At 29.2% G+C, this 10,246-nt stretch overlaps 1 long non-coding RNA gene across 1 annotated transcript; it reads left to right on the top strand.

The window, feature by feature from the left end:
* The first annotated feature begins 5,146 nt into the window (after nt 1–5,146).
* LOC128286898 (uncharacterized) lies at nt 5,147–8,197 on the top strand. Its single transcript, XR_008277581.1, has 2 exons — nt 5,147–5,539; nt 7,931–8,197. It is a non-coding gene; the product is annotated as an uncharacterized LOC128286898 (long non-coding RNA).
* The last annotated feature ends 2,049 nt before the right edge of the window (nt 8,198–10,246 follow it).

Raw genomic sequence — 10,246 nt, forward strand, 5'->3', positions numbered from 1 at the left:
TCTAAAAATGCTGAAACGATCATTGTTTATCTTTGAGTACAAATTCTTGAAATGTTGAAAGTTTAAAGATGTATAGCAAGAATCATCAGAATTATTTTTGCTGTTTGGGAATTAGAATGGAAATAGAAAAGGTTAATATGGATTTTCTTATTTGGATCATTCCTGTCCTTGGAAGAGGAAAGTGATATGTAGCGTTGTTAAACATTATGAGATGTGTAAATTATGCTGGTATACCCGAATGTAAGCTCACTAGATTCATAGAATTTCGTGTCTTTATGAATTTTGGATATCATGAAATTTTAATCTCCACTAATCGGATTGAGATCCGAGTTTCATATCATGATTTCTTTGGAAAGCCAGAAGAGGCTTGGAATAAAGAGTAGCTGAGGGTTGAATTGACAAATAATTGGACTGTTTGAAATTATAAAAAGTATGAGGTTGAGATGAACTGATTAGTTTTACTATTCGAATCCGAAAAGATTCGGGTGTGAATGTGTATGTAACATGATGGTATGGATCGGACTTTTGAGTACATGAGCTTTCTGGTAGAGATTAAGTTTCAGTAAAAGCATTGTAAAGTGAATACCACTTATAATTTTTGTATGTAAAATTTAAAGAGACAGGTAGTAAAAGTTTAGCTTGAGTGAAATTTCTTTGACATCGATTATAAGATTGAGGAATCCAAGTGAAAAACCCAAAACCACTTTTCTGGTGAGATTTTCAGGGACGAAAATCCCTAAAGGGGGGAGAAATATAACATCCCAATTTTGGGCTTAGTCGGAACAGTGGTTTCGGGACCACAAATTCGATGAGAAAAATTTCATTTTTATTATATTTTTATGGTCTACGATTTCACGAAATGATTTCGTGAAAATTTAGTTCGAAAATTTCGACGTTTGGGCACTCAATTTAGTAAAAAGGACTAAATTATAAAAAGTGCAAAAGTTGAGTTTTATATGTTAGAGATGTCTAATTGTCATAAAATTTTAAATAGGAGGTCATTAAATGATAATTAAACCATTGTATAACTTGTTGGACAAAAATTTTGTGGCCCGATTTTGCATGTTGTAAATGTTTAAGTCTGGTAACGTCTCGAACCCTGTCTCGGCGTTGGATACGGGTGAGGGGTGTTACAGAAAAATATGTCGACATAACATTAAATAATTGGAAAATGATACAGATAATGTAGCATTACTGTTTCATACAATCATTTCCTCTAACAAAATAAACAACTATTAAAAGACATATAAATAAACAGTGATAAAATAATATGGACGGTAAACTAGATTTTTTTTAATGTAGCAAAAGATTCTTTTTGGAGAGAGAGATAAGTCACATGAGCCGAAAGTATCAATGGCTATGTAAAATCAAAAGCGATTTTTTAAAGGGGAAATTGAAGCCTATACGAAAGCAAAGGTATATCCAATTCATCCGATGTAGAGGTGAGCGTTCGATTGAATCGAATCGAATCGAATGAAAAAATTTTGAGTTAATCAAGTTGACGAATCATATTTTATCATCCTAATTTGATTTGAAATTTTCTAAAATCGAGTCGAGTGAGATGGAATTCAAATCGAATCGAATCGAGTATATTTTTTCGAGTTAAATTTAAAAAAAAATAAATTTTGGTCCTTGTAACTATCGTCACCCATCGTAATAAAATTTGTCCACCTTAATCAAAATTTTTATTAACTTTCATCACCTTATAATTTATTTATTAATCTTTTATATACGGGTTATCTTCGAAAAAAATTTGAGTTGACCCAAATAACTCGATTCGTTTAACTCAAAATTCGAGTTTTTTTTCGATTTTTTCAAGTCGAATCGAGTTTTGCTCACACCTAATCCGGTGTAGTGGATTTAGGGATTTAGAGTTGTTTAAAATCCTAGAAAAAATTAAAATGATAAAAAAAAAAGAAGAAAAAGAAGAAGAAGCTCTTTCCCTAGTTTTTTATCATTATCGTGTAATTTGCTGAAAAATTCAATTTAGAGGTATACTTTTATTTATATATATATAAACTTAATTTAAGTTTTCTAATATTGTTATTTATAAAAATATGATTGGGAAGGTAGTAAACAATTTTATATATACTGAATAATTTTATTATAGATTTTGGTTGTATTTATTCTTTTGATATAATTCTTAAAATTAGGTATAACTCTTCTATGACTCATAAATAAAAAGATAATTTACTTCAACGCATTTAAATTTACGTCATTTTGTATTGGCAATAATACTTATGCCAATTGAGTTAAGACTCAATCAACTCTTTGATATATAAATACACAAGCAATAATTTGTTTCATAGCAACGATTTGTATATTTAAATTCAAAATGATAAATTCACCACAAATATTAATTATAATTATAATTAAAAATCTAATTTACTGTCCATCTAAAAAATTATAATTATGTTTAAATAAATTTATAACTATTTATAATTATTTTAATGGTTGTATATTTTGTTAAATGATGAAATGGTCTGTTATAATTAATTTACGATACATCAAATATTTATCCATCAAAATAGGGGTGAGCAAAATTCGATTCGACTCGAAAAAATCGAAAAAAAAATCGAATTTCGAGTTAAACGAATAGAGTTATTCGAGTTAATCGAGTTATTCGAGTCAACTCGAATTTTTTTTTCGAATTTCGAGTTCGAATCGAGTTGAGTTTTCGAATTCGAATAACTCGAATAGTTCGAATAATTCGAATATCAAACTATAATATTTTACATTTTTACCCCAAACTCCCAAACCTTTTTACTTTTCCCTTAAAACTATTACTCCTTCCCACTTTCCCCCCAAAACTTTTACTCCCCTTCAATCCCAACCCCCCAATCTACCCAAAATCCATTTCCCACTAAAATTTTACTCTCCCATTTACTTTTTCTCAAAATTTTATTCCCAAAAACACTCAAACTTTTTTTATTTTCCCCCATAATTTTTACTCCCTCCCATTTTCCTCTTAAAATTTTTACTTCCTTTTAATCCCACCTCCCATCTACCCCAAATCCACCCCCAATTTTTTTTTAATATTTTCCCTCCAAAATTTTACTCTCCCTATTTACTTTCCTCAAAACTTTTATCTCCCAAAACTTTTATTTGCCCCTAAATTTTTACTTCTCACCCTATACTCTCAAATAAAAAATTAAAATTATCTAAAAATCACTAAACATAAATAGTAATAATTTTATTTATATCTACTATTTATATTATTAAATTAAATTTCACATTTTATATTATTTATATTATTGGATTGTTTAGTCATATTGAATATTTATATTAAAATTAAATTATTAATTATGCTATTAAATATTCATGTTAAAATTTTATATTGGTATCAATTTCACATTTTATCTTTAAAATAATTTTATTAAAAAATCACATTTTTACATCTAATATATTTTTAATTCAAAATACATAGTGACAAGAATCAAGATAATTGAAGCCACTAAGCAAACAAAGAAGCTAACCCGTATATAAAAGATTAATAAATAAATTATGAGGTGATGAAAGTTAATAAAAATTTTAATTAAGGTGGATAAATTTTATTATGATGGGTGACAGTGGTTACAAGGACCCAAAATTATTTTTTAAAATTTAACTCGAACAAATATATTCGATTCGATTCGATTCGATTCGAATTTCATCTCACTCGACTCGATTCGAGAAAATTTCAAATAAAGTTAGGATGATAAAATAAGATTCGAAAACTCGATTAACTCGAAAATTTTCGATTCGATTCGATTCGATTCGATTCGATTGAATGCTCACCCCTACATAAAAAATAAGTGTTTATGAATCACAAATAGTTGACTTGTAAAAGCATGTTTTGCTAATAGAATATTTTACTTAAATAAATATCCAAGCCTCTAGGTTAGGAAACATTCTGTTAAAATATACTATACATTCATGTATTTTTTTTATAAATTTGGATTCAGCATTAGTTTTATTTTAAGGAATGTTGTCTTTTTACTTTTGAATTTAAAATGTAAGTTCAACTATAAACATCATCAAAATTTTCTGTTAAATTCAAATTTATTACAACGTCATTTTTTAATTACATGACTATCTTCTTCTTCTTCTTCTTTTTTAATTTCAAAAGGTCTTACTAATAGTTTTAACAAAAAAAATTAATTTGAAATCTCAAAAGTAAAAAAAAAAACTAAATTCCTTAAAAATAAAAATATAGAAACTGAACTTTAAATTTATAAAGACTACATGCAAATATAAAATATTTTAACCTAAATGCTTAATTAATTTATGGAGTCAATACGAATAATTTATTAATAAAAATCAAAATTAGGATCCTCATAAAGTAGTACAAGATTAATATGATATTACTTTTTCGGATAATTGTTGTAGAGGTGTTAATTACATTTCGAATTAAAACTAGTATACTAAAATTTATTCTTTTTAAAATATCTTAATTACATTTATTGTAATTCTAAAATTAACATACCTAAGTGAAATAAGATTAATGGAAAATCTCAATTTTAAATGATTGATATCTAACATTCCATATTTTATTAGACATTTTTTGACAATTAGATCTGTTTATGGGTCGGATTATTTGTCTAAACTCGAAGGTTCGCTTGAAATTTGAGAGGGTTTGGACAAAAATATTATACCTAAAAAATAGGTTTGGATAAAAAAATTTAGGCCTGTTTAAAATATAGGTCAAGCTTGGTCTTGAATATTCAAGACCCAAGCCCGACCTGACCCGACTTATGTTATTTTTATATATTATGTAATTTAGAAAACATTAAAAAAATAAATCTATACTAAATATATAATACTACTCAAATGTAAACATTAAAAAATGTTATGACTATATAAAATTTTGAATAAATAACAAATATATAAAATTATTAAATATTAAAATAAAATAAAAAAATATTTTTTAAAAAAAATAATATGAGCGGGCCTAAAATGTGCTTGGGTTAGTCTTTTACAAATATGGGTAGGTTTGAGTAAAATTTTAAACTCATATTTTGAATCAAGTCAAACTTGGGTAAACATAAAGTATGTTAACATCATGCTTAGGCCTAACCCGATTCGGCTCTTGAGCACTTCTAGTGACAATGCATATTGTTATACAATTACAATAAAAATAACTCGACCCGAAGTCCAACTTGATAAAGGCCCTATATATATTTCTAAAGACCCCTCAACAATGGTGCGGTGAACGTGGACGAATTACTTGGGTCTTCAGATTGGATTTGAGCTTGGGCTTGAGTTGTGGTAGAGGAGTTATTCGGTGGCTGAGATAGAACCTGTGGCTGAGGCTATGTCGAGGTTTGTTCGCCCATGTCAAATTGATTAAAATCTGAGATGTAATTTAGAAATCTTTAGAGAATGAAAGCGGCGTTGGTGTTGACGTTGGCGATGGACGGCGGGGTTAAGGGGAGGAGTAGTGGAAAGAAAATAGATGAGCTAATGGAGTTCAGTTGTCGAACAAGTATTTTCTCGCTAGAAGGTTTTGGCCTATCAACATTTACTTCAGTCCACAATCGGATATTATTAAAGGAAAAAGGTAGAGGTCCATATTCCTTTTTCATCTGATATTATAATTGTGTTATTACTGCTTTCACCCTATGTGCTAAAATGCAAGGTCAAACACTAATATTGTGTTGATTTTACAATGATGCATTATTGGGGTTTAGTTAGTCAACCAACACATCCCCCACTTGTTTTTCTTCTATCTATACTAATATTTTTAAACGCAAACTTATATTCTAATTACATGATTTCTACACTTTTGATAAAATTTATAGTAACTTATCAAAGTGATTCCAATCCTCTTCATTTAAAAACTGCAAATGCTTAGGCTGAGGTGCAGATAATTGATTAGATACTTATAATTTTATATGTAATGGTAGGACAATTCATGAATATTACAGCAATAGCACCCTTACTGGTCTGAATTTACAAAATCACCTTCTTCTGCTGATATTGCTCTTTTTCAATTATATTTTCTCAATACTGATAATTTTTATGTATGGTTTTGATTTTGTTCAAATGAGTTGCTGTATGGAACAGTTTTTGATGACTTGACTATGTTAATCGCTGAATTCTTCTCAGTGTGCCCTATTAGCCAGCAGAATATGTGCTAAGATTTTCCCTGAATTGGCGCTTTTTTCATAGTTTCTAATGGTGTGTATTTGTTGCATGCATCGCATGCATGTGCCATGTACATATTGTAATATCCCGTTTTTTAGTGGTATTGGAAATAGTGGTTTCGAGACCATAATTTCGACAAGTGAGTCAGTAAATAATATTTATTTAATATCTACAAGTCTATTATAGTGTCGTATTAAAATTTGGTTAGAAAATATTAATGTTTAGCTGGTTAATTAAGTAAAAAGGACTAAATCGTAAAATTACAAAGATTACTTACTATTAGATTAAATGTATTAAATGGCTTTAGAAAATTGATTTGATGGCCCTAATCAGTAATTAGACCATATTAGGTTATAGTGGACGGTTTTGACTTGTTTATTAAAGAAATTTTATTAATTTCATAAGGGTAAAATGGAAAATAAGTTAATAATATGAAAAACAAATAGGAAAAAAAATCATCATCTTCCTTAATATTTTATTCCATCGAAAATAGAAAGGAAACACCATTGAAAAGCTTTGAAGCTTCGGCCATTGATACTCTTTTGCATGTAAGGCTGTTTTGAGCCGTTTTTCGTAAATTTTATGTTTTTGAGGTCGTTGCAGTTTAATTTAATTAACCCAAGAGTTAATTCATAAAAATGTTAAACATTTTGAAATGTTTCATTGTTGATTTTGTGAAGTTTTTGAAATTTGTTGATAGTTTTGTAAGTTTGATATCTAAGTAGGCTTTTTTAGTAAAGTAATTTTTAGTGATTTTGATAGTTAAGGATTAAATTGTTAAAATAGTAAAATTTCATGAAAACTATTGTGAAATTTTGAAATTTATGGGTTGTTAAAGAACTATAGGAAATTCGGCTAGCATAGTTTAAGCTTAAATGTGTTCAATTTGAAAGTTTCAAGTTTTAAGACTAAATTACATAAATGGTAAAGTTTAGGGGTAATTTTGTAAAATAAGAAAAAAGTTTAAATGTACAATTTTGATTGTTTTTGTGGTTTGAAGAGATTAATTAAAGAAAAATATATTGAAGAGATTAATAAAAGTAAAATATACTTTAAATCAAGAATCTCAACGACCAGAAGACGTACGAGGAAAATGAAAAATTGTTGATTAGTCTTTGATAATTGAATCACTTAGACAGATAAGTTCATACTATCTTCTATGGTTATAATTTGTTATTAAATGTTATTAATTATTTGTATATGAACTGTTGAGATGGAAATCAGACTATGTGGTAATAAATCAAATTTTAAGACAATTCCTTTAGACCAAGTAAAAGTCTCATACACAAGGTTTCTGAATGATTCCCATTCTAGACCGAGCTCCAGCATTTGTTGTGGACTCGGATATACATGTCACACAGGTTTAGTTTGGACTGGCAATCTATTTTCGTTTTAAATGTTTAGCCTGGACTGATAACCTTTCATGTATATATAGCTCTAGTCAGGCTATTTTTCAGTGTTGTCAATGGTTTAACCCGGATTGGTAACCTAACAAATGTATTTTGTACCTGACTAGCTTGAACAAGCATTAAATGTTCTTCGCACTCATGTAATAAGTTCTTTTACAAAGTTCCATAAAAAAAAACAAAGGATATATAGTGTGTTATTAATATGGACAAAATATGAATTCTGACTATCCTTATGATAGTTATTTGTTGATCTGGAATTATTGAACTTTGTCATGATAGGGATATTAGTTTGAATAGATATTTACAATTAACTATTAAATGAATAAAGTAAGTTATTGAATTGAATTGTATGAACTTATTAAGTATTTTCATACTTCAATTATTATGTTCTGTAGATTTTGGATACTTTGAACGTGCCGATCGAATCAACAAGAGTTCACACCTACCATCTTTTGACTCGGTCGATTTTGAAGTTTGAAATTGTGGTTACTTGTGGCATGTATATAGAATGTTTATTTTGCAAATGTTGAACCTGTTTTGGTCATTTAGTTGTAAGTGCACTTGTATGCAAATTTGATGTATGTATTAGATATTTGGCATTTTGGTAATGTGTTGTTAAAAGTCATGTTTGAATGGTATTTTGAATGATTATGTGCTAACAAGTTTTGGTGTGAATATTGTTAGTTTATGATGCTAGAATGGATGAATTGAATGATTTGGATCTTGATAAAATTTGATTTATATGTGGTTTCAATGAGGGTACATTGGTTAGTCACCTAGGTTGGATGATTTTGTACATTTTGGGCATGTTTTAATGTGTTTTGAATAGGTAAAAATGATTGGAAATTGTTTGGCTTGAAATTTAAGAAATGGTAGATGAAAGAGGTTGGATTTGAAGTTATTTCAGGTGCATACGGCCTGGGACACGAGCTGTCACACAGCCGTCTGTCACATACGATCACCCATACGGCCATGTGGTTGTTTGATTTTAGGTGCAAGATATTTCACACGATCATAGGTTGTTACAAGGCCTGGCTACACAATCGTGTGACCTTATATTTGAATTGTATATGGTCTGAGAACACGGGCGTATAGGGTAGTCACACGGCCATATTTGGGGTCACACAAGCTTGTCTCTATCACACGGCCATGTAACCCCTGTTGACACTTTTTAATGGGGTCACACAAGCTTGTCTCTGTCAAACGGCCATGTAACCCCTGTTGACACTTTTTACTCAAAATTTTGTAGAAGTTTCAGTTTAATCTAGAATTGATTCTGGTTTCTTTTAAATGTTATGTAAGCCCGATAAAGGTCTAGATATGATTGAATAACATGGAAACTATTATGATTTATTATGAAATGGTATATTTTGTCTATATTTATTTGATTGTTAAAAAGTGATAGTGTTTTATAGTTGTATCCTTTTATAACTCGAGTCAGGTGAAAAAACCGAGTGCAGGGTGTTACACATATTGTCTACATCAATATGTCTGTCCATATGTGCGTATGTACGCATTCATGTGTGCATTGTCAATTAATAAACTCAATTGTAAAAACATCTGAACAACAAGTAAGCTTTGGGGTTATGTTATAAGTGCTTGTATGTGTTTAGCAATCATTTGGAAAAAACAATGGCTATATTGTTCTTCACTACAGTTATATTTTCTATGAATTCTTGCATGTGATGTTGAAACTTTTGCAAATAAGGGCTAAAAAAATGTTTGGATAGTTTTTAATCTTTTCTAAGTTCTTCATGTAGCTTAATGGTAATTCTTTTGGCAATAGCTGCATTCTGTCGATGTATGTAAAACACAGCTTTTCCACCACATGGAGTCAACTATGTGGATCAACTATATTTTTATTTTATATTTAGCTTCTTATCATGAGTGAGATTAGTAACATTAAGGTTTTGCCATTAAATCACATGTTCTTACACATAAAATGTACAAGAGTTACATTATTTTATTTTATTAATTAAGCAATTGTCTTGTATTCAATATGATTGCCTCAGTGTAAGCTCGTGTTCCCTATGTCTATTCCCTATCTATTTCACCGTCGTAGTGTCACTCCTTGAATATTTTTTCTTTAATGCAGTTTGGAGTAACTCATATTGTTGATATAGTTCTGTCACCTTTGTCCAATTAGAGTTACAGGTCATTAATTCTCTCTTCGCAAGAATAATTTGTTATTCTTGTAGGTTTTGTAAAAAAAGAAAAAAGAAAAAAAAAAGATATGCATAAGTAATCTGCTTATGAGATTTTAAGAATCTTGCGGTCTGCTGATTTACAATAACAATCTTTGATTTTCTAACAGTTCGCTAATTTATGATCACGACTGTTATTTTTAAAGCTCGTTGATTTACAATCACGGCTTTAGTTCATTGATTTATGATCATGAACACTTCATAAAGAGTTTGTCGATTTACGATCACAACCTTTGGCTTTCTAACAGTTCGTTAATTTATGATTACGATTATCATTTTTACGGTCTGTTGAGTTACAATCACGACCTTCGATTTTCTAACAGTTTGCTGATTTACAATTATGAATGTCATTTTTATGGTCTATTGATTTATGATCACGACCTTTGGCTTCTTAACAGTTCGTTGATTTAGGATCACGACAGTTATTTTTACAGTCCGCTGATTTACAATCACGACCTTCGATTTTCTAACAGTTCGCTGATTTACGATCACGACTATCATTTTTAC

Source organism: Gossypium arboreum, chromosome 13 (genome assembly GCF_025698485.1).
Source record: "Gossypium arboreum isolate Shixiya-1 chromosome 13, ASM2569848v2, whole genome shotgun sequence".
In the NCBI taxonomy this organism is placed as follows: domain Eukaryota; kingdom Viridiplantae; phylum Streptophyta; class Magnoliopsida; order Malvales; family Malvaceae; genus Gossypium; species Gossypium arboreum.